This window comes from Odocoileus virginianus, chromosome 22, assembly GCF_023699985.2.
Source record: "Odocoileus virginianus isolate 20LAN1187 ecotype Illinois chromosome 22, Ovbor_1.2, whole genome shotgun sequence".
Lineage (NCBI taxonomy): Eukaryota > Metazoa > Chordata > Mammalia > Artiodactyla > Cervidae > Odocoileus > Odocoileus virginianus.
Genome location: NC_069695.1, coordinates 20,072,491 through 20,097,782, shown reverse-complemented (window position 1 = coordinate 20,097,782; position 25,292 = coordinate 20,072,491). Strand labels below are relative to the sequence as shown.

The 25,292-nt window shown below is 39.4% G+C and overlaps 1 protein-coding gene across 4 annotated transcripts in view; it reads right to left on the bottom strand.

Moving 5' to 3' along the window:
• DLGAP1 (DLG associated protein 1) overlaps positions 1-25,292 on the bottom strand; it is a 760,977-nt gene that overhangs the window by 493,175 nt on the left and 242,510 nt on the right. For all 4 annotated transcript variants that reach the window (XM_070452694.1, XM_070452696.1, XM_070452695.1 and 1 more), the window contains exon 3: positions 14,420-14,531. The gene's annotated coding sequence lies outside the window, so the exon portion shown is untranslated. The remainder of the gene's footprint in view (positions 1-14,419; positions 14,532-25,292) is intronic.

Genomic DNA, 25,292 nt, shown 5'->3' with positions numbered 1-25,292 from the left:
ATGGATCAGTGGGAAGGTTTGGATCATTTTAAGTTGCCTCTGACCACTCTACTCCCTGCCAACTCTGACACTGGCTTAATGAAGTATGTTAGGATTACGAGATTCAGTCTATTGGAATTCCAGAATAGGTATGATTCCTCAAGCAAATAATTTCTTTCTGAAATGGTTATTGGAAGAGATGATATAATAATCTATAAAATCATGTTTCAAAGAAACCACCAGGTAAACAATTATTTGCAACAATTAATGATACAACAAGATCAGTACCATCCTGAACTATTTATTACATAACTGAATAGGACATTCTGGGCACTCTCTAGAGCATTTTAAACAGATGTCTCATCATATTTGCTTGGCAAAGTTTAATCACATCGTCATTCACATGCCTTTCTGTCATGTCTAAACATTCTTCAACATTGGGATTTCAACTATTGGAGTCCATTTGATCTCATTACAAGAACAATAAATGCCTTTCCTCTCTGTTGGTCTTTCATGCTGTTCTTAAAGTTCCACGTCATCTAAAATCCTTTCTCAGTTACAGGGACAATTATTTCTTATTTCCTGAAGTTTTTGAGTAAGTAAATTCCAAAGGCATCACACATACAAATACACCCACATCACTGCTCCTGAAGGAAGGGAACACAGATGGCACCTAAAATAATGATTATTCAATGAAAAGTGATCAATTAATAAGTGAATACATAATTGGCAACAGCGAAAATGGGTAAAGATCCCAATGACCTTTGAATGTGCCTTAATATCTCTATTTCAACACTTCTAATTTCAGGACATTCATTTATTTGATATTTCTTGATTGAGCGCCTATTATATTAGAAACTAGAAAAACAGTGGTGAATAAGACAGATTCTGTCCCTGACTTAAGGAAGTTTATATTCCAGTAGAAAAGACAGGTATGACCCCTGTTCACACGCACACACGTGCAAACACACACCACAAATGTGGACAGTAGGCAGACCCCATATTGTGATGAGTGTCACAAATGTCAACAGAGCAGGAGCTGACGTAGACATTAAAGGGTGGTTAGGGAATGCTGAGGCTATGACATTTTAGCAAAGACCTCAAGGAGGTCACCTGAAGCAGGAAAAGGACAAGGGAGAATCTGGGCAGAAGAAGTGGCAAGAAGCTGACCTTCAGAAAAACCTATGAAGAAACTGTCCCCCCTTGGTTGACGAGGAGGGAGCCAATGGCAGGGATCAGGAGAAAAGGTGACGAGAGAGCAGGGGCCATATGGGGAAGGATTTACTGAAGAAGGGACTATTTGCATCTGATTCTAGCAAAAATGATAGTCACAAACATATGGGCTACTAATAAATTACGCTTTTAAATGATCATAGATGCCATTATTATATCCTTCTCAGAAATACATTATAGAACATTTTGTATCTTAGGGCGACTGGAAACATTCAGATTGTGCTCAGTTTACCAGCTTCAGTGCATGCCTGTGTGTGTGTGTGTGTGTGTGTGTGTGTGTGTGTCCAGCTTCAGAGTGTGTGTGTGTGCTCATGCATGAGAGAATTACTTACTAGACACTGTGGGAACCATATGCAGGGTCTTTGTGTTTATACTGTTTACTCTGTCACAATCATTTTATTTCACATGACAAATGAAAGAAGAAATAATGAGATTGAAGAATAAAACACAGAAAGAGCTGCAATAATTAGGTAGAAGGTGGCAAGTTTTTTTCTCCAAAGACCAGATGGTGGCATGGGAAAGTCCCAGGAAAGAATGACAAAGCGATCCTGCTGGACTGGACTGGCTAAATATTCTAATATTTTACTAGTCAAATGTACAAAGTTATGTCATAGCATAAAAAAAAATCCACTGTTTCTATTGACTCCCCATCAATGTTAGAGGAATACTTGTCAAACATCTTATTTTTTAAATGGGTGTGAACATTTCTGGCATTAAAAACAAAGTTGGCACAGAGGATCCCAATGCTCCGAGCCAGCTCTAAAATCTGATGATTCCAAAATTTAAATTATAACACAATTACTAATATATGGCAGAATTTCAAACAGCAGTTGAAATGGTGTTTTATAACTTCTTTTTCCTGGCTTAACATTTGTGCAAATTCTAGAATGCTAATTCCTGAAGCTTGGCAGTTCGAACGATAATTGACTATTTTCTAGTCACTTTGCAATTGCCTTCTTTTAATTGCAGATGAATCAGTACAGCATGTAAAATCTGAAAACTAAAAATGATTACTTTAGACAATGCATTTTTTTTCACCGAAATGAGTCAACCATCACTAAGTAATAGTTCTACTTTTATACATCAGCTAGTGAATACCCTCAATCATACCTCCCACCATCATAAGAACACATTCACTGGCCATCTATTAGAACCTGAAATCAACACTGATATAGTTGGGGGCAACGATCCCCAACGTTTATGACACCCGGGAGTGGTTTCATGGAAGACAGATTTTCCATGCACTGGAGTGGGGAGATGGTTTTGGGAGGATTTAAGTGCATTATGTTTACTGTGTACTTTATTTCTACATGATGTTATTACATCAACTCCACCTCAGATCATCAGATATTGATCCCAGAGGTTGGGGATCCTGGTCTAGGGTATAAAAATACTTCTTCTTTTTCTTTTTTTAAATTTGCTTTTTTTTTTTGGTTTTTAAAAATTTATTTATTTATTTATTTTATTTTTTTTTTAATTTTTCCATTTATTTTTATTAGTTGGAGGCTAATTACTTTACATCATTACAGTAGTTTTTGTCATACATTGAAATGAATTAGCCATGGATTTACATGTATTCCCCATCCCAGTCCCCCCTCCCACCTCCCTCTCCACCCGATCCCTCTGGGTCTTCCCAGTGCACCAGGCCTGAGCACTTGTCTCGTGTACCCAACCTGGGCTGGTGATCTGTTTCACCCTAGGTAATATACATGTTTCAATGCTGTTCTCTTGAAACATCCCACCCTCGCCTTCTCCCAGAGTCCACAAGTCTGTTCTATACATCTGAGTCTCTTTTTCTGTTTTGCATATAGGGTTGGCTGTGGTACATATACACCATGGAATATTACTCAGCCATTAAAAAGAATTCATTTGAATCAGTTCTAATGAGATGGATGAAACTAAAAATTTATTTATTTTTTAATTGAAGGAAAATTGCTTTACAGAATTTTGTTGGTTTCTGCCAAACATCAACATAAAAATACTTCTTAATTGAAGGAGTGAGCATAGACTCTGCATCATGGTGGCAGCATTCAAATTACAGCTCTGCCATTGACTAGGTGTGTGACCTTGGGGAATATAATTAACTTTTCTGTGACTTCTGTGCTTATTAGCAAAATGGTATTAAAAACAATACCCACACACACAAAAAAAAAAACAAAAACAATACCCACGTCATAGGGTATGAGGAGAATAAAATAATATAGTCTATAAAGTGAATGGCATAGAGCCTGCTACCTGGTCAAGTTTCCATAAAAGCTGATAATATTATTTCCACCTCTATTTTCATTCTACCAGGTCTGATAGTGATCGAGCATACAAACATCACATAATTCTAGGGCAAAAATGGCCTTCCTAGAGAGTCTGGCATTATACTAATTTCTGGCAAAAAGTATTCCCTTAAACTCTTACTCTAAAGTATCTCGCATTCAAAATGATATAAATACAGGCAGACCTTTTTGTTTTTTTACTGTGTTTGGCTTTAAAGCACTTCCCAGATACTGAATTTATTTATTTGCTTTACAAATTGAAGGTCTGTGCCAACCTGAGTTGACCAAGTCTACTGGTGGTGTTTTTCCAACAGCATTTGCTCACTTGGGGTCTCTGTGTCACACTGGTAATTCTCACAATATTTCTAACATTTTCATTATTATTGTTTGTTAGGTTGATCTGAGGTCAGTGATTTTTGATATCACTGCTACAACTTGCTGATAGCTCAAATGATGATTAACCTTTTTAAGCAATAAAGTGTATCTTTGTTAAGGTGGGTACTTTTTTTTTTTAAGACATAATGCTATTGTATACTTACTAGAGTACAATACAGTGCATGTATCTTTTATGTGTACTGGGATACCAAGAACCTCCTGTGACCCACTTTTTTACGCTATTTTCTTTATTGTGGTGGTCTGGAATGAAACCTGTAATACCTGAGGTCTGCCTGCAACAAAAACTAAAGACCTGTTAAATAAATCAAGTACTTTTATTCACTTTTATGTAATGCAATACACTTTGTATTATGAGGTATTATGAGGGATGCAAATGAATGGGGGAAAAAATCAGTCCTGTTATCTAGGAGTTCGCTTTTTTTTTCATGCAATAAAACATATCAATACAAGCAGACATATCAGTATATTTGAAAGAAATCACTCTATTCAGAATTTGGCCACCTGATGCGAAGAGCTGACTCATTTGAAAAGACCCTGATGCTGGGAAAGATTGAGGGCAGGAGGAGAAGGGGACAACAGAGGATGATTGGATGGCATCACTGACTTGATGGACATGGGTTTGGGTAGACTCCGGGAGTTGTTGATGGAGAGGGAGGCCTGGCATGCTGCGATTCATGGGGTCACAGAGAGTCGGACACGACTGAGTGACTGAACGGAACTGAATTCAGAATTAGGACATGATCACATTAATTACGTTTGCTAGGCTGAATCCTGAAACTTTCTTTTTCACTTTCCTGACAAAGAACAACCCTGTTCTCCTGGCTCTCTTTGCCTCCTCTGACCAATACTCTCTCTGTGACTAAGGAGTCCATCTCCTTGAAGCCTCAAGGCCTTCCCCTTAGGCTCATCCTTGTTGGGCTTGCATCAGCCAGTTGTAGCAAGATTTTTGCTAAGTCAGTTTAGACAGAACACCCCACCTTCCGTAACTGATTGCCTTGTGATCTGATCAAATTCTTCACCCTCCACCTTTGATATCTGGTCACACTGGTCTGCCTTTAGCAAGAATCCTATCAGGCCTGTTTAACCAGAATCTTCCTTTGCTCCTGATGTTTCCTGTCAGTAATTTCCATCCACTGACTTCCACCTGCTTCTTACTTATAAATCCCTTGTTTTTGTTAAGTGAACGTCGCTCAGTCGTGTCCGACTCTTTGCAACCCCATGGACTGTAAATTCTCCAGGACAGAATACTGGAGTGGGTAGCCTTTCCCTTCTCCAGAGGATCTTCCCAGCCCAGGGATCGAACCCAGGTCTCCCACATTGCGAGTGGATTCTTTACCAGCTGAGTCAAAAGGGAAACCCATACTTGTCCATAATTTATTTAAGTATAAGTCCCTACTTGTCCATAATTTATTTGGAATTGAAACCAATTCATTACTGAGGTCTGTCTGGCCCTATTGCAATAGTCCTGAATTAAATCCCTTTCTAACTGCTTTAACCACTGTCTAGCTAATTTTAACTACCCAGCTAATTCCTTCTCCTGCCCCCTACATGAGGGCCTTCCCTTGGAGTTCAATCTATAATTCTTCTCTTTTTTTCTGTTAACTGTCTCCCTGAGTTGGGAGATTGTAGGGCACGTATCCTCTTACTGTTAAAATCCTATTGGGAGTCAGGTCTTCAGTCTACCTGCCTGAGACACCTTCCTTCATATGCTAACTAAGCAAAATTTCTCACACCTAGAAAATGGTTCAAGTGAAAAATAATGACAATAAAATGATTGAGAAAGAAGCAGTAATTTACAGGTCAAGGAAGATATATTACTCCAACTTTTTAATACTAATGCACACATTATTTTGCCAGTAACTTCTCTTAAATAAAAATAGATCAAAATATATGAAACTACACATGTATCCCTCATGAAATATTTTCTTATATGTAACATTTAGAGTTTCTTGATCTTCCTAGCAGATTAAAATACATGCCCAATTAAGCCCCACTATAAGTTTCCATTTGAAACTTTTGAGTTTCTTATTACTTAAGACCCAGGAAGTCTCTGATTAGGAAAGCTGCCTTGCCAGGGAAGTGATTATTTTTTCCTGGGGGACATAATTAAAGAGGGCAATACTGCTGAGAGCTGTTTGTGCCAAAGGCCATACATGGTAGCTTTCAACAAATCCAATGCCTTCACAGAGAGGAGAAAATCTCTCAGCTGTTCCACAGTGGATGTTCCCTGTGTTTATTACATGAAACACCAACAACACACCATCACTAACAAAATGCAGAAACATAAAACCATACATGGGGATGGAATAGTGTGGCCAGAAACCCAAACACGCGAGAAAACACCAGAGCATAACGTCTCATCACCACACTCTGACTGTAATCACCCAACCAGCTGGGCATTCACATATTATATGGGTAATATAGAACTTCATTCAACAAATTCGATTACATTTTCCAAAAGTGGTGGGAGGAATGGTTTCACAGATGACTCCCAAGTGTCCAGCTTAAGCAAGAGGGTGTGTGGGTCACGGTGACATAGATGGGGACAGAGAGCCGCAGAGGAGCGAGGAACAGAGGGAAGGGGGCATTTATGGGTTGAGTATTGAAAGTAATGAGTTTGATGTGACCATGAAACATCAGTGGGATGTCCTCCTATTTCACACACAGGAATCTAGACATGACCAATACTTCAGGTTATTAACGAGAATGAATTTACAGTAATAATTCAATCTATGTTATTCTTGCTTTGCTTTTGCTATTTAAACATTTAGCAACTATTTAACTCTAATCTACTTTAATTTATGGTAGCAGCTTCCCAGGTCACGCCACTGGTAAAGACTCTGCCTGCCAATGCGGAGATACATGAGACACAGCCTCCATCCCTGGGTGGGGAAGATCCCCTGGAGAAGGAAATGGCAATCCACTCTAGTGTTCTTGCCTGGGAAATCCCATGGACAGAAGAGCCTGGCAGCCTAGTCCATGGGGTCACAAAGAGGTGGGCATGACTGGGCACACACACACACCCAGGGCATTGTGCCTATGTAGGCATGTGTGTGTGCAAATAATTTATGGTGTGAATTTTCTCCTAAATCTAGTGTCACTATCACTCTGATTGGTTTACCTCACATCGGGCACATCCTTAATTTCAAATGTAATCTAAAAAACTGGGGTAATCCTAGCCCTCTTGGCCTGGTATATAAATTTAAATAATCTCTTCAAGACCAGCTCTCTGCTCTTCACCTGTAGGACAAAGTAGTCTGGACAGATAATGTAGGAGTCAGGTGGCTCTGACTGCCATGGGTCTGCATCGTGCTCTGCCACGTACTAGTTCTGTGTTCTTTGGCAAGTTCTTTAGTTTCCTCATGCCTCAGTTTCTTCATCTGTGAAATGCAGAGTACATTTCCATCTTGGTTTGTCGTTGTTATGCAGTCACTAACTCGGGTCCAACTCTTGCAACCCGTGGACCACAACCCATCAGCCTCCTCTGCCTATGGAATGCTCCAGGCAAGAACACTGGAGTGGGCTGCCATTCCCTTCTCCAGGGGATCTTTCCCAACCAGAGATTGAACCCACATCTCCTGCCCTGCAGGTAGATTCTTTACCACTGAACCACCTGGGGAGCCTCAGTCTTGGTTTATGGCTCAGTAATTTTTAAATATTATATAAGAACTGAAGAAGAACTGGTATTCTCTAATTGCTGATTTTAAAAATCCATTTATGACCATTAAATGAAGTTTCTTAGTGTGTGTTCATATCTTCTATGTCTTCAGTGAGATCTTTATGAGTTTCCTCTAACAAGAAGAAAAGCAGTTTGAAATCTATTTCTATGATGGTGGATTTGTCAATTTTTCCCTGAAGTTGTATAAAATATTCTCATAGGTTAGAGTCAGGATTTAGTGAGGTCTCAGATAAAGTGTTCAAGACAATGCCTGGAAGATAAATATGCCACTTTGGCATAAGGATTATTGAGTCAAAGGCACTTGAAAAACAGTAGGTACAAGAAGAACATTGTGTTCTGAGGTCCCTTCACTTCCTAAAAGCAGAAGATAAAACTCCCACATGAAAGATTCCCTCTCTGTACAGGGGGAACACATTATTATTCCGAGAGACAGGGCATGGAGGATGAGAGAATTCTATACAAAGATACCTCATTAAAATAACTCTTATCTTCCTTTAGGCCACCTGTATATTTTAGTTATGTTTCCACAATTCTCTCTCTTTGTTCAACTTAGTATATAAACACTTAAGATTCTGCTACCTTTCATCTTTATTTTCTTATGAAGACAATCAAGTCACATAAAGCTTATATTGAATTCATTTGTGCAATTTTCTGTTCACTTACATCAACTTAATTCTCAGGACAAGTCAAAGACTCTAAAAGGGTAGATATAAAATTATGTCCCCCCTGTACAGGTAAAAATCTAAGTATTTGACATATGTTTGTTATTATATTTTTAATCATAAATAAATACAAAGACCTCAAATGTTTGACATGCCAGAGAGAAATAAACTGTGTATCACTGCAGCTATTTTGTCAAAATCATACTTTACATGATTTATAATTCCCAGATCATATCGGAATGGCAAGAAAAATCCCTGCACTCCTGCTGGTTGTTTTAAGTGGGATCATCTTTTCCCTAAATTTAGCTTTAAGTAAATATTTTATATGAAAATTTCTAGCACATTATGAGAATATAGCAGGAATGAAAAAAAATTAGCCAACATGCATTTTGTTTTCTTCCCCCTATAATTCTCATCTTTTTGTTGTTCAGTCGCTCAGTTGTGTCTGACTCTTTGAAACCCCATGGACTATATAGCCTGCCAGGCTTCCCTGTCCACCATCTCTTGGACTTTGCTCAGGTTTAGGTCCATTTACTCAGTGATGCCATCCAACTATCTCATCCTCTGTCGCCCCCTTCTCCTCCTGCCTTCAATCTTTCCCAGCAACAGGAAATTTCTTTTCCAATGAGGCAACTCGTCACATCAGGTGGTCAAAGTATTGGAGCTTCAGCATCAGTTTTTCCAATGAATATTCAGGGTTGATTTCCTTTAGGAGTGACTGGTTTGATCTCCTTGCTATCCAGGGGACTTTTAAGAGTCTTTCTCCAGCACCACAATTCAAAAGCATCAATTCTTCTGCACTCAGCCTTCTTTACAGTCCAACCCTTTTACTACAGAGTAAATGCTATCCTTGGGGATTTTAAAAATGTCAACAAATATTAAAAAAAAATGTGAGCTGTGATAAATTCTATTATACTCTGTTTTACAAAGAAATGATTCTATCATACAATGGAGAGCATGTGTCCTTCAGACAGTACTTAATAGATCTTTTAATAGAAAAGGCCAATTTTGGTAATAATTGATTTATGTAGAAATTAAATACACTATTGTGGATGACTGGGTTGCTAACTAGACAACACCACACCATCATCTCCGCCACTACCATCACCACACACTGAGGGAGTAGGTGGTGTGCTGACACATATGTATCTATCTCCCAGAGCTTGGAACAGCCTCATCAGTACGATTTTCATCTTCACGGTGATATGTCTCAGAGACACGACAAATAAACACGACAGCCCACAATTAGATTTTAGTTATCTTACAGGTGTCTAAAGTAATCAATGTCTTCAAACAGCACCAGCAGTTCCTGGCTCTGAATCGTTTCTCATGAAAAAGCATAGAGGAATAAAATATAGTAAGCTTTATCTCAAAAGACATTAACTTGCAGAGGATTTATAAAATATTGAAAGAGTAAAGAAGGCCACAGGGCTAAACCCTCTGCTAAGATTGATGAAATCGTCCACCAAAACTTTATTGATCTACTCCTATTAAGGAGGAAGTTCTGAATTTCTGCTGAGAAAGGACTGAGGTTAACCAGTATCAAAGTGACAATTCAACCTCAAAAAATTAATAAATGAAAAGAGCAGAAAAATATTCAATAGTTGCATGGATCCTATAGTAAACAAATCATCTTTGCCCCAAATGTAATTTATCTGGGTACAAATTGGCTATAAACTTAAATTTTCAGAGGACAAGAAAGAAAAAAGTAAGGCGTACCTTTGAATTTACTGGAATCAGATATAAATCAAGAGCACAGCAACATTTATTCAGGGTAAACTGAAGTCTTAAAGAGGCTTTCATTTCTGCCCAAACTGTGGCCACATAACAAAGTCAGAGTCAGAATGCAATTTGCAAACCTCAAGCTTTGACACCAAAGGAGTCAGTCTTGATGAAAAAGGCCTTGCTTGCTCTGTATAAATTACTCACAATATACGGGACCAGATATCCTGTCAAGCTGAAAACCCACTGCTCAATTTTCCTATTTGTCTTGCCAGGTCTCAGACGACTAAATTACAGGTACATTTTCCAAACTGAGTTCATCTTTTAGAGTCACAGATATACATTTCTTAGCCTTGTAGAATTATAGTGGAGAAGAAGAATGGAATTTCCACTAACCACTAAAACCATGGTGTGGGCTCTGGCTGGCTTAGAGGCCTGGAGAGATCCTTAGAGCTCACTGTGCTCAGTTGGTAAGTGCTGGATATTCTTCAGATTATCCCATTTTTAAAGCAACCTGGCAGATGATAACAACACTGCCCCCATTTTACAGATGGAGAAACTGAGGCACACCAAAGGGTACAGTCAATTCTCCAAGCTCATGCTGTTAATATGTGGAAGACCTGAGTTTTGAACACAGATCTTCTGCACCCTAAACCATGTTCTTTCAATTTTACCTCCAAAAGGTTGCCATATCAGTTGATGAACTGACTCACTCATATTCTCATACCTGATTTTAAGCAGCATTTCATATGACCTGCATCTTGACATTACAAGATAAGGAACTAGAATGAACTTCTTAGTGACATTTATCCTAAATCCTTCTTTTTATAATGGAGGTAGCTGAGGCCTGAGGACTCAGTCAGGGACACACGTCAAGGTAACAAGGTTGGAACTAGTCCTTTCCTCGAAGCTTAACACCAGGTATGCCCTAGCAGCAGGTGACATTTTCTACCATTAAAGTAAATGATGAAATCAATTTTTAAAATATATTTTCAAGATTCCTGTTTTCATTCATTGTTATTATTTATGCTGATACATAATTATAAGAGGCGCATTTTGAAGCTGGTGCCAACACAGAACCTATAACAGAAAGAAACAAGTAGGAACCTGGTTTAAAAACACAGAATAAATTTCATGCTGAGCTCTAAAAGTAGGCCTTGAGCCCAATTTCAGGACTAAATCAAAGAGCAGGCAGAAAGCAGACAGCAGGAACAGTTATTTTAGTAAGTAAAGTAGGATAAATTTACAAACCAATCACGAGGTGATGTGCGCAGATAAAAGATGTAGAGAAAGAATTTGCAACAGTGATACACGAACACATCTGAACGCAAGAAAGCAAAAAACCAGAAAGCACAATTGTCTGAAATGTGAATAAACATTCAAATGATGCTGCAGCTGCAAAATTTAAACTCAAGGAAGAGACATTTGCAAAGGAATTCATTAAATAGATGTGATTTCCTGCTTGCACATAGCCAGTGGCTCTTTTATAAAGTAAAATGTACAATTTGTCTTGATAGAAATGACATCTCTCCTCTGCTGAACTCAATCAAACAGGAAAAGTCTTTTGTGAAAGACTCTGCTTATTATAGAGCACAATACTGTTGATACCCAGATGCTCAGGCTCTGACTCCATTGTTATTCCACATAATCAAATATCTGAAATAAGGAGTATGTTCTTATACAATAAGGTTTTCGTGTGATGGTAATTAGTCTTTTCCTAATGGCATTTACCACGGCAATTTCTTTGTAGGCATGAAGTTTCTTGCTGAAATCAATGCTTGCTTGCCAAACCTGTCTGTCTGTTCCTCTCTCCTCCCCTTCCTCTCTTTCCATCCATCCATCTATCCAATAAACATTTATAAGTCTATAACACAGCAGGGGATATATAAATGTATCAAGAAGCTTAATGTGGGAGATTTTATGACACTAAGAAGGTATTTAACCAGGAGATAGACCCTGTTCTTAATCTAGTACACAGAACAACAATGGTTTTGCTGGCAAGCAAGCCCTTTTATTGCAATCAGTCTTTGATTTAAACTGCAATGTAGAAACCATAGTGCCAGCCTGGATCATTTGTTTTTTCCAGAGTGATTCTCAAAGTAAGGTTCCTGGACCAGCAATAGTGACATAGCCTGGGAACATTTTAACAAGGCAAATTATTGGATCCGGTCCTAGACTCACCTATGTTTGAGAACCCAAATGCACCCAAACCACTTGGAAGACCAGATACATCACAGAATTTGCAGTACTAATGATCTAGACCACTGGTGAGTGGCATCAAGGAGTAAGAAAGTTAAGCCTGAAAACAGAGTGGCAGGTTCTAAATATCTGATTAAGAAATTTGGACAATGATGACTTGGTAAATAAGCGAATATTTTCTGAGCACAGAGCAGATGTGATCAGAGCTTTTATTCGGGAGGCCTTGGAATCTAATGAGACCACAAAGGAGGACAAAGGAGACAACTGTGCTATTTAGGTGAGAAGACGCATTAACTGATGCTTCCTGTGATGACCCAGGAATTTATCAGGCCTCAGCTGAACTGAGACCATTTGCTCAGTCTGCATCCTGGGCTCAAGAGGAGGTCTGCACTAAGAGGTATCTCTCCACTGCTGTGGGATTCTCTTATTTCTGCAGTTTCATTCTGTCCACCTTGGGGGTTTCTGTCTCGCCACCTGCCACTATTTTCTTGGTCCCCCTGCCTTGCCTCTTCTGGCCACCCTTCCCCTTCTTCCACCATTTTCACTTCCCTCATTAGGAATTTGCATGTTCATTTTATCAGTTGAAATGTTGCTTATTCATGTGATTGCAGAGTTGCTCCTTAGAGTTCCCTGGTAACATCTCTCCTCTGAACAAAGGATCTTCTAGGTCACAACAAACCACAGCCTTTACCTGGCTTTATTTTCATCTGCTGAATGTCCTCACTGCCAAAAACCAACCAGCAAACCAACCCCGATTCACTTTAATGTGTTAAATCTATTTTGTCAGCTGACCATCCTTGTAACTTTATGCTCGGACATGCATAATTACAGTCACGCTTTTCACACCAATAATGACACTGCTGTTGGGCCTAGTTCCAGATAGGAAAGACAATAATTATACTTTTGTGCATCCTCAGACACCTTCCTGTACAAAATCAATATACAGTGAATAATATGTATAGGCACTATAAAATCTAATTCCATTATCTCTTTTCCAATATTTTGGTCATACTTCAAAATCTTACTATATAATGTCCAAAGTACACATGGACCAGGATGCACTTTTCACCTCTGAACACGGACAATTTACTGAGTAAGAAGTTAGTTTTGAAAGAGAGTTCCTTTCGGTTCTATACCATTTGGATATCACTCATCAATGTCTTTAAAACACAAGACATTTTCTTCCTGGAAATAGTTCATTTAGGAGGATTTATGTGATTTAGGAGGATTATGTGATTTATTTGACTATTGAAAATAAAGTAAAAAGAGCTACAATAGACACTTCTGGTCCCTGCTTCATACCTTGTTGGTCCACCTCTGATTTCAGCCATGGCTGCACAGATGGACAGTTCTGAACCAGCTCAGATTCTCTGCCTTTACAGTGTCCACCGCAATGACCAGCGCCACCACTGCTCAGCACTGGGGGGGGGGGGGGTTTAATGACCCAGGAGCAACCCACAACCACGGGGAAAAAGCCAATGAGTGAACCTTTGGCTATACGTGCTTCAGGTGGAAATTCCAGGGGGGATCTCACACCCTCCTGGAAGTCCCAGGGGAACCACGTTCCCACGTCCATCCTGGAGAACTCGTTCATTTGCTCTTATTTTGGTCTGTGTTTCTTTCCCCATTCACTCTCCCCAATCCTTGGAATCAACTCCCCAGTAAATAGTCATGCTCAAGTAGTTGTCCCAGGCAAGCAATCAAAACAATCAATTATTAACATATTTGGCAATATCAATTCCCCTTAGATCTGATATCACATATTGTCAAGACCATTCTTTTTTCTTTCCATAAACTACACAATAAAATGAAAGGAGTGGAGACCATATCATTACTTCAAGTGTTTCCATTGTCTTCCTTACCTCACATAAATCAAGTTGATCAGTTTGGGGTGATAAATTCAAATCTGTCCAACACTCCCAAGAAAAAAGAAGCTAATACTGCATCATTTACTTCCATGATTCCATGCCTAACCTAAAGTGCAACATTTCAGCCCAAAGACTTACAAAAATGCATCGCCCTGCTCTGCCACTCTAGATTAACAGCAAGAATGAAGATTAAACATATAAAACACATCTGGTCCAAATTCTGAACAGGCAATTAAGGAGTTAAAACAACAGTAGAGTATGTCAGCAGCATATTAATACACCTCGAATTATAAGCCAGAAATATGTTTGTTAAACTTCACCACACAATCATAAAAGAAAACATTGCTTCACACACGGTGGCTGAAGAGGAAGCTGTAGGAATATATGATTTTAAGGAGAAGGAGATAGTTTTACCTTTGATGATCAATTTTCCATTTTTCTTGCTTCTAACACAGGAAAAGATCCAAACTTTACAGCTTTTGTTTTTTAACCCAATGTGCCTTTTGGCGTGTGATGCTCAGCTGTTCTGAAATATAACAAAATGCAGTAATTAGATGCAGTGTGTGTGTGTGGGTCTTAGTCAATCAGTCATGTCCAACTCTTTGCAACCCCACGGACTACAGCCCGCCAGGCTCCTGCATCCATGGGATTCTCCAGGCAAGAATACTGGAGTGGGTTGCCATTTCCTTCTCCAGGGCATCTTCCCAACCCAGGGATCAAACCTGGGTCTCCCACATTGCAGGCAGATTCTTTACAGTCTGAACCACCAGGGAAGCCCAGATACAGTAACTACCCTGAAACAAAAAGTTACTTAAGAAGATCACAATGACTCTGGAAGCCGTTAAATTCAATGATGTGAGAAGAGCGTTTCATAGAAAATCCTCCTGGCAGAGTTATCGCATGATGCTACACTTTACTTTCATGCTTTTCAAAAGAAAATCAAGCCTAAAAAATACAGAACAATGTCACCATAATAAATAGGTTTGCTACTCTACAGTCTATTAATACCTTTCTATCACTAATGCTTATATTCTCTTTAAAAAGTAATAAAATGCAAGGATTGGTCATGTCATTTTGTAAGATATATTACACACAAAATTATGTTCACTTCCTGTGCAATATTTGTTTTAACAATGCTGCAACTAAATAACTGTAACTAAAGAAAAAGGGAGGGTTAAAAAGTATTCTTTCCAGGGTAATTCCTTTTATATCACAAGAGGACACCAATCATGGCAGACTCTTCCTAAGAGTATTACTAGACCTAGGTGCTGTGTGTGCGCTCAGTAACATCTTACTCTTTGCAACCCCATGGACCATAACCTGCTAGGCTCCTCTGTCCATGGAATTTTCCAGGCAAGAATACTGGAGGGGGTAGTCCTTTCCTTCTGCAGGGGATCTTCCCGACTCAAGGACAGAACCATACCTCCTGCCTTGGCAGGCAGATTCTTTATCACTGAGTCACCTGGGAAGCCCCTACTAGATACTGGCTGAGGCCTAAACCAAACCATTAGCTCCAACTAGTAACAATATTTTCTCATGAAAGCAATAAAATGGAACTTCTAATTGGGCCCAGACTTAAGGAGGGGGGTACCTATTATGGTCATATCACATGCTTTATGCTGACCTATGTTTTTCCTTTCTGAAAAGTCATGGAGGCAAGGACTTGTGTTACAGGCACAAATGACTGGTACTGAAAAATGAAGGTACCAACAGAGTTCTGTTCCTGTTTGCTTCTAAGCAATATGATTATGTGGCCTGTGGTAGCACATTCAAATAACGTCAGAGGCACTATGACAGTGTCTGAATAAATGGAGAAATCACTTCACAGAAGAGGAACTAGAGGCCACAAGAGGTGACAGGGCTTGACTAATTTTATTAAGAGACACAAAGGCAGAATGACATCTCAGAATTTCTGCCTCCAAGTTCAATCCCTTTTGAAACCCATGAGACTGTATTTGTTTTCACAAATCACAGTGGTCATTCAAAAAGTTCAGGGCTAATACAATTCTCTGCAGAAGTTGTCCTAGCAAGACTGTGAGGCTGGCAAAGTTGACAGTTTGCGAATTAGGATGCCACGGGTGGCTGAAAACAAGAACAACAGGAGCACAAAAATGTCACATATTTTCATAGCACATAAAGCACTTTGGGAATAGTATACTTTCACATGCATCTCGTTCATCTATACTATAAAGGATAGAAATGGTTCTCCATTATCAAAAATGTTCAAGTATAATTATCATTATGAGTCTTGGTTTATATATGGTTATTCTGTTACATATTCTGAATGTTGAAGGATACCAGATGAACTCTGAATTTTTTTCCTACATATGAGAAATAGGTTACCCAAGGAGATACTAAAAATACCAATTTTTTAAACATTTGGAACTGATCACTTATTCATTCATAAATATTGAGAAACTATTTTGTGCTAGACATTGTTCTTAATTTTCTGTAGAAAAAAATTAAAAGATAATGCAATTTTTGACAGAAACACCCAGATACACAATAAAAGTCAATCTTACTACAATTGTGTAATAATTTCTGATTTGAATAATATTTAGGTAAACAAATATCTTAAACAATGGAACAATGGGAGGGGGGAGGTTGTCTCAAATGTCATCAAATCTAGTGATTCCAGAGTGGCTGATCATCACAACTGTCTGGAAAACTGGTAAAAAATACAAACTACAGAATTTCATGTAAGCTTGATTAAATCAGTCTATTCATGGGTAGATTTAGGGAAATGTGAATTTTGCAAATGCTCCCTGGCTCATTCCCCTGATCAAGTTGAGAAACTTACTGATTCTTGCCCAATCTCCTTATTCCAAAGCTGAACAAACTAAAACCAAGGAAATGACTTGCCCAAGGCATTGGACTTTGGTGACAGAATTGAGATTAGAATGCAGAATTCCTGATTCTCTGGTATTTTTTTCCTTTCCAAGAGTCCGTTTTTCATTTTTTCTTCCTGCTTTTTTTTTTTTTTTTTTGTATCACTGAGTAGCAATATTTAGTTTCTATATCTGAGAAAGAACAAGAGCAAAGGAAAGGTAAACAAAACTCTGACACACACACACACACACACACACACACACACACACACAGTGAAATTTGACCTTACGTTGCTTGATTCAATAGCAAACTTCAGTACTCCACTGGGTTGTTACAGAGTCAACTACTTGGGCCATCTGCTTGGCCCCTTTCTCTAGGATCTGCCCAGCATCCTACCACTTTCCTCAACCTTCAAAGGCGCCCACTATCCACTGTGCGTCACTGAATCCTCACCTTTGTTGACTGTGGGGTGGTGAGGAGACCTCAGTAAGAAAGTGCCATGTAACCAAGACCTTGGAGGATGTGAGGGGGTTAGTCATGCCCAAGAGAAGGGTGTTTCAGCAGACGGAATAGCCAAGGTTAAGGCCCGAAGGTGGGAGTGTCCCCAGGGCTGTTCCTGGAATTGCTAGAGGGTCAGTGGGAATGGAGTGTCACTGGGAAGGGGGGATCAAAGGCAGAGGAACGAAGGGGTAGCAGGGGGACTACTGTGTAGGCAGAGGTGGAGGGAGGGCAAATCAAAGGCAGCTCAAGGCTTTTTGGCTTTTACTCTGAGAGTGAAATGGGAGCCACTGCAGGAGGTTGACCTCAGAATTGATATTAGTTCTGTTTCTACAACCTTATTCTAGCTGCTGCATGGGAAGAGACCACAGGGCTGGCCGCCAGGGTGGAGGCAGGTGGAAAGATCATCTTCTTGGACAGAGAGGTCGGCTCAGACTCAGGGGGTGCTGCTAAGGAGGGCTCAGGTCCAGGCTGGGCTTCTTCTGAAGGAGAGTCAAGAGGATCTCCTGATGGACTGGGTGGAGGAGATAAGGAAAGAGGGTGGCAAGTTTGTCCTCAAGGCTTTTAGCCCGCACAATCAGAAGAGGGCAGTACCATCACTTAGATGAGAAAGGCTGTGGCTAGAGAAGGGACTTCCCATGTGGTGTTAGTGGCGAAGAACCTGCCCGCCAATCCAGGAGATGCAAGAGACACGGGTTCAGTCCCTTAGTCAGGAAGATCCCCTGGAGAGGACATGGCAACCCATTCCAGTACTCTTGCCTGGAGAATTCCATGGACAGAGGAGCCTGGTGGGCTACAATCCATGGAGTCGCAAAGAGTTGTACAAAAACAAAGCAACTAGAGAAGGCTTTGTGGGGAAAAGGTGAGCTTAATTTGGCCACACTGACTTTGAGAAATCAGCACTAAGTGGGCTTCTCAGGTAGGCTGTTGGACATATAATACTGGAATGGAAGCTTCCAGATGGCTTTCTGGCCTCACATGGACAGTATTCTTATTTTCACCTACCACAATGACTATGTGGATATTAAACACAAAAATACATGTAAAGAACAGTAACTGGTACGTAACAGAACTCAGCACATTTTAATTCTCTTTTTCCAGCTTTTACTTTCAAATATTTATTTCTCTATTGACTATAAGATTAAGCCTATCTCTGTGTGAAAAAAGTCAATTTTCCCCAAGATGTAATAAAAACCATGTTCTACATTGTGGCAGTCCTTCCTCAAATATGGAGAAAAAAATCTGACGAAATCTTAATAACGTACTCAATAAGTCATAAAGTAGAACTTTCAGGGAGCAAGGTAAATTGTGGTTGGGGCACAAGCTGAAAGCTCTAAAGTAAAATTAAAAGCAGAACTTAAATAAATCCTAAAAAGTCACTCAACTTCTTTCAAATCTTCCTTGATTTTTAGCCAACACTCAATCGTCCTCTGGGATAAGAAGAGGTGGAAGTGGGAGAGATATGGTCACTGAGCATAGAAACCAGTGCACAGCTGATGAAGAATAACTGGAAGCTCTGGAAATTCGAGGAACAATTCTTTAAAGTCTACTACTGTATCTTTAACATAGATTTCTTGATTTATAAGTGCCTCTTCAACTGAACACATTACACTCAAAACCATCCAAGTTCATTTTTTGAAGTCTCATGTTTTACTGTAAAATTTTACTCAAATGCATAGACCAGAAAACATGGTGTTTGTTTAAGACCAAGTTAAACTAGCCATCTGCCTCCAGGCCCTCTTACCCTTGCAGATCTTAGAGTAAGAATCAATTTCAGAAGTAGGCCTGCAATTATTCTGTGACTCCCATATGTCTGAGGCAGCCTCTGATCAAATAAAAAGTGAACGAGGAAGACTAGCGAGTTGCAAACCCATTTGCTACTTGTGTCCTCATCTGTATTTAAGAAACTTCTAAGCAGGGCTGGACGCATGGAATTGCATCCTGGGCAGCTCCGCAGGGCTCCATGCTCAGAATAGCCCTATGCTCTGCTTAATGCTTTTATATTTGAACCAGTGTTCTGTGGGTGCAGTCCAATGGGATAATGGAGCATACACATGAACAGGGGCATCAATACACCTGAACAGTAATATACCGGTTCCTAGACCTTGCTGCCTCATCCACATATAACATGCAAGAAGTTGAATTCTGGTAGACCCATGACTCCTGGGAGGTCAGTGAGATTTGTATGACTATGGCTGAGTAAGTGAGGAAGCTGACCATCCACCAGCCACGGTTTTCATGGGAACAAGAATCTGCATCTGACTTTGAGAAGGCAACACTATTCAAAGAAACACAGATGACCAAGAAACTCTACTGTATCCTTTGTTTATTGCATTTTCTCCCTTGTATTAGCCAGCTGCTAATGCTGAAAATGATACATAAAAAGACAAAGAAAGGGCAAGCCACAGTTCTTTTTCTCTTTTAGTCATCAGTAAGCCTAAGGGAGACTGTGTGTGTATCAAGACATGAAATTAAAATGGTAGAATAAGTTCTGTGCAGTGTTTCCACTGTTCCGCTGAGAAAGACATACGTGTGCACGATCTATGACATACAAATTGCATGATTCTGCATGAAAGTTAGATAGCCTTATCATTGCACAGTATCAAGATGAATGGTTAACTTCATGCTAATAATTTAAACTTGTGCTTTTCTTTATACTTGGAACTACATTAGCCAATAAAAACAATGTTATGAAAAGTTGAGAGAGAGATGGTGGAAGAAAGGAAATGGTTTTAGATTTTTGCACATGTAACAACTCTCTGCCTCGCCTTTTTTTTTTTTTTTTTTTTTTTGGCTGTGCTGCATCTTCATCGCTGCACAGGCTTTTCTCTAGTTGTGCTAAGTCGGTGCGACTCTCCAGCTGCAGTTCATGGGTTTCTCACTGCAGTGGCTTCTCCTGTTGTGGAGCACAGGCTCCAGGGCCTGTGAGCTCAGCAGTTGTGGCTTCCAGACTCTAGAGCACAGGCTCAGTAGTTGTGAACCACAGGCTTAGTTGCTCCGAGGCATGTGGGATCTTCCCGGACCAGGGATTGAACCTGTGTCTCCCGCACTGGCCGGCAGATTCTTTACCACTGAGCCACCAGGGATGCCCTGTCCTGCTTTTTTAATCTAAGGGTCCTGCCCTTTCATTTTGCCCTGGGCCCTGCTAATTACTTAGTCATTTACATTCATCCTGTTGTAATGAGCTGGCACAGACTCTAACAAGAGCTTCAAGCATTATTAAATTATGGTTTAAGCACTGTATAAAGATTGGAAATCGCCCATCTGCTTCTGAAAATCCTGGAATAAATGTGAATTAAATGAATCTAGTCTCTCTTCTCCTCAAATGTCCCAGTGTCTTCTTTACCAGTTGACTCCTTGAACATTTGATCAAAGTTCTCTACTGCAAGCCAACTCACCTTAGATGTCCCTCAGTTTTAATTTCTAATTTAATTTTAATCTTCCATTTGAAACTCCATTGCCTTCAAGGTCAAATCCTCAGTTGGGGAAGAGAGAAAAGTAAAAAAAAAAATGAAAGTGATTTACTTTGAAGTGTAAACAATGAAGACATCTGACACCTTCAAAGGATATTTACATTTTAAAGCTGAACTTATGTATTGTACTGGGTAAGAAATAATGCTTGTAAGGGAGAAAACTTTCTATTACTCTCTGCTAAGAAGGCCCTTCTACCCCAATCTACTTGAATAATAAGTCAACCTATTTCTGAATAAGTACGTGTTTTTCTTTTTATTGAAGTATAGTTACTGCACACTATTATGTAAGTTACAGGTGTATGACATAGTGATTCACAACTTTTAAAGGTTATACTATGTTGACAGTTACTGTAATTGGTTATCTTCTATGTGTTGTAAAATATATCCCTGTAGATCATTTTATAGCTAGTTTGTACTTCCTAATCCCTCACCTCTCTCTTGCCCCTCTCCACTTCCCTTTCCCCACTGGTAACCACTAGTTTCTTCTCTTTGTCTGTGAATCCACTCTTCGTTATATTCACTATTTTGTTATATTTTCAAGATTCCATATATGTGATATCATACAGTATTTGTCTCTCTCTGACCTATTTACTCTAACATAATGCCCTCCAAGTCCATCCAAATAGCTATAAGTGGCAAGATTTCATTCTTTTTAATGGCTGAATAGTATTCCACTGTGTATATGTGAATACACACAAAAACACACATATACTACGTTTTCTTTATCCATTCATCTGATGGACACTCAGGTTGCTTCTATGTCTTGGCTATTGCAAATAATGCTGCTATGAACACAGGAGTGCATGTATCTTTTTGAATTACTGTTTTGAGGGGATATATATCCAGGAATGGAATTGCTGGGTCATACAGTAGTTCCATTTTCAGTTTTTTGAAAAACCTCCACAGTGTTTCCACAGTGCCTATTCCAACTTATATCCTCACCAATAGTGTATGAGAGTTCCCCTTCCTCCACATTCTCACCAACATTTTTTTTTATGATGGCCATTCTGACGGGTACTATCAGTGAGGTGTTATCTCATTGTGGTTTTGGTTTACATTTCCCTAATGATTAGCAATGTTGAGCATCTTTTCATGTGCCTGTTGGTCATCGGCATGTCCTCTTTGGAAAAACGTCTATTCATTTCTTCTGCCCATTTTTTAATTGGGTTGTTTTTGTACACAATTTTTTAAAAAATGAGGTGTGCTCAGACATAGCCAAAATTTCCCAATCAACTGGAAAAGGATTCAGTCATGAAACACATAGGCTTTCTTCATGTCTCTTTAAAGCTTACTACAAAGAAATACACTTTAAAGTGCTACCTGCAAACTTAGCCTCTATTTTATTCTTTATTTGACCTGTGTTCTTTCCATCCTGCCTTCACATCTCAACTTATTTTGTGACAGCTTTGCAGCTTGAAGAATGTGGCTAAATGGCCCTCTGTGCTGAGATGTTCGGGTATTGCAGCCCCCCGCTCCAAACTCACTTCTCTACACAGAATAATTTGGGGCTCACCGGTAAACACATGGTAAGTAATGACTCACTGTGGTATCACAGCTACTGCCCGATTACAAAAAGACTGATAATCTATTTACAACTAACTGTTAGTGCACGATTAAGCCTTATCTTTTAACCCACATAGCTGAAGACGAAAGGACCTTTTCCCTATGGCAGCTTTCTTAAAAGAAGTTTCACCACCCAAGAATAAACTAGGGACTCTGATATTTATTATCAATGATCCAACATCTTGGATGTGCACAGCCTTTCTTTTCTCCAGTTGGTTTACAAGTAGTTTTTAAAACACTGCAAACAGACAAACCCCCTCTCCCAAGCCCCGAGGCTGTGATAATCTCCTTGGTCCTACTGGATCTGAACTGCTTTCTCTTCATTCACCAGGCTAGCAGTCTTCTGTGTCCCTTTCAATTTCCCCTCCCTCTGTGTGAACTTAATGGAACAAAGTAAGAATAACTTCATTTATTGAGTGCTGATTATCCAGTAGACATTGCTCTAAGCACGTTACATGGATTGTTCCACTGAACATTCAGAATAACCCTAAGAGGGAGGTGCTATTATTAGCTCCAGTTTGTGAGAAAACTCAGATGCAGAGATGGTTAGAAACTGACAAAATTATTAATGTTAGTGAGTAAAGGTATCAGCTAATTTATATCAGACCTGGACAGTCTGATCTCAGCCATGTACTCAACCATTATTTCACCTCTTGGTGGTTGCCTCAAGCCAAATATACAGATTTATCTTTCATCAATTCGTTTCTATCCACCTGCCTAATTCCTTTATATCAGCCTGGCTGTAAGACTTTAAAAGTTTACCATGTCCCTAAAACTACCAATAAATGATTTCATTTAGATATCACCATTATTCCATTTTATTTCTGGCAAAATGGAGGCACAGAAATTAAATTACTTGGCCAAGGTCACAGAAAATATTGGAACAAAGATTTAAATCTAGTTCTTTTATTTTTTTTTAATCACTGAGCTATATTTCACTCTCCGGTGTCAGATTCAGCTTTCCTCATTCTTAAAAATCACTATTCCATGCCAGACTACACAAAAGCTTTTTCTTTTTTTCCCCCTTTCTTTTAGTCAGCTGATGATTAGTTCAACTGTTACAGCCAAAATTTTAGTAGCCAGGGACCCAAGTCTTAGTTCCAAACCCCAGACATGCCAGTTGGCAACATGGGTTCCAGGGCCACAAATTCTAATTTTGTTTCTAAGCAGCCACTTCCCAAAACCATCCTGCCAATCACCAATCAGTGAGTTATGTACTTTTAAACATGGACTGGGCTTTATCATTCATAAAATCTAATTTCTTCATTTCAGAGATAAGAAAGGCACAGAGAGATTGACTATCATACTTGAGATCACACAGCAGATTAGTAGCAGAGCCAAGACAATCACTAAGATTTCCTAACATGAAAACTGGAGTCTTCATCCTATACAAAGACAGCGTAATTAGCTATTTTTCACAGCATCTTAAAAAATATATTCATACATTCAACAAAGATCTAGGGGTTACTATGGGCCAAGTGCTGTTCCACGTACTGGGGATGGGCTAGTAAATAAAAGAGAAAAATTCCTTTCCTGGTGGAGTTTTATAATCTGGCATCAGGAGTAGGAAATGGCAACCCACTCCAGTTTTCTTGCCTGGAAAATTCCATGGACAGAGGAGCCTGGCAGGCTATAATCCATGGAGTTGCAGAGCTGGACAAGACTGAGTGGGCACACACATCATAATGGCACAATAAACTGTATTAAAAAAAATTACAGCTGCTTTACAATGCTGTATTCGTTTCTGCCGTACGGCAAAGTGGATCAGCCACACGAGAATGGCCCCTCTGTTTGGACGTCCTTCCCATGTCGGTCAGCACAGCGCCGTGTCGAGTTCTCTGTGCCGTACAGTGGGTTCTCACTAGCTATCTATTTTGGACCCAGCAATGTACATAGATCAATCCCAGTCTCCCAAGTCACCCCACCTCCGTCCCCGCCCTCCTTGGTATCCATATGCTTGTTCTCTACATCTGTGTCTCTATTTCTGCCTTGCAAACAAATTCGTTGCTATCATTTTCTAGATTCCACATACTTGTGTTAATATATTATATTTGCAGCACTAATTACAATAGCTTAGGACATGGCAGCAACCTAAATGTCCATCAACAGAAGAATGGATAAAGGTGATATCAGTCAGTGAGTTCAGTCCAACTCCCTGCAACCCCATGGACTACAGCATGCCAGGCTTCCGTGTCCATCACCAACTCCAAGAGCTTAAAGATGATGTGACATACACACACGCACAGAATGTTACTCAGCCATATAATTATGCAATTTGCAGAGAAATGGATGGACCTAAAGACTGTTATACAGAATAAAGTAAGTCTGAAAGAGAAAAACAAGTATTATATATGGACTGCATTTTAAAATAATATGACGTTGTACAATTTAGGTTAGTTTGAATTTAATCATTATTTTTTTTAAAAAGTGGTTATTTAAGAAGCACTGGCTTGAAATACGGAAGCCATCGCAGATGGAAGAACCTGTTCTATCTATGACTTAGTACATACACTCGAAGCCCAGTCATTACACATAGATAGGGGTGGTAGTGGGTTTCGTGATACCAACAGAGAGATGGAGAAGATAAGGTGCCTGCCCTCAAGGAGTTTCAAGATGAAGTCTGAGCCACCTAGATTAGAGGAGAGGGTTTCCCCTTAGATGAAACCTCTTTAAGCAAATTCTTTAACATTTAAAAATCATCTTTCACTCTCCAACAGTTAAAACTCATTCTATGTAGCTGCTGTTAATTGCTACTACAGTCAGACAAATCACCTGAAATCCTGAAGCCCCAGTTAAAATTTCCTGAAACTGATCTAGTTAAAGTCTTTTAAAACAATGCATACCTTATTTTGTGTCAACTTGAACAGTGGCAGAAAAATAACAACAGTAAAATGTAAATTCCCTTAGAAATCAACATACCACCT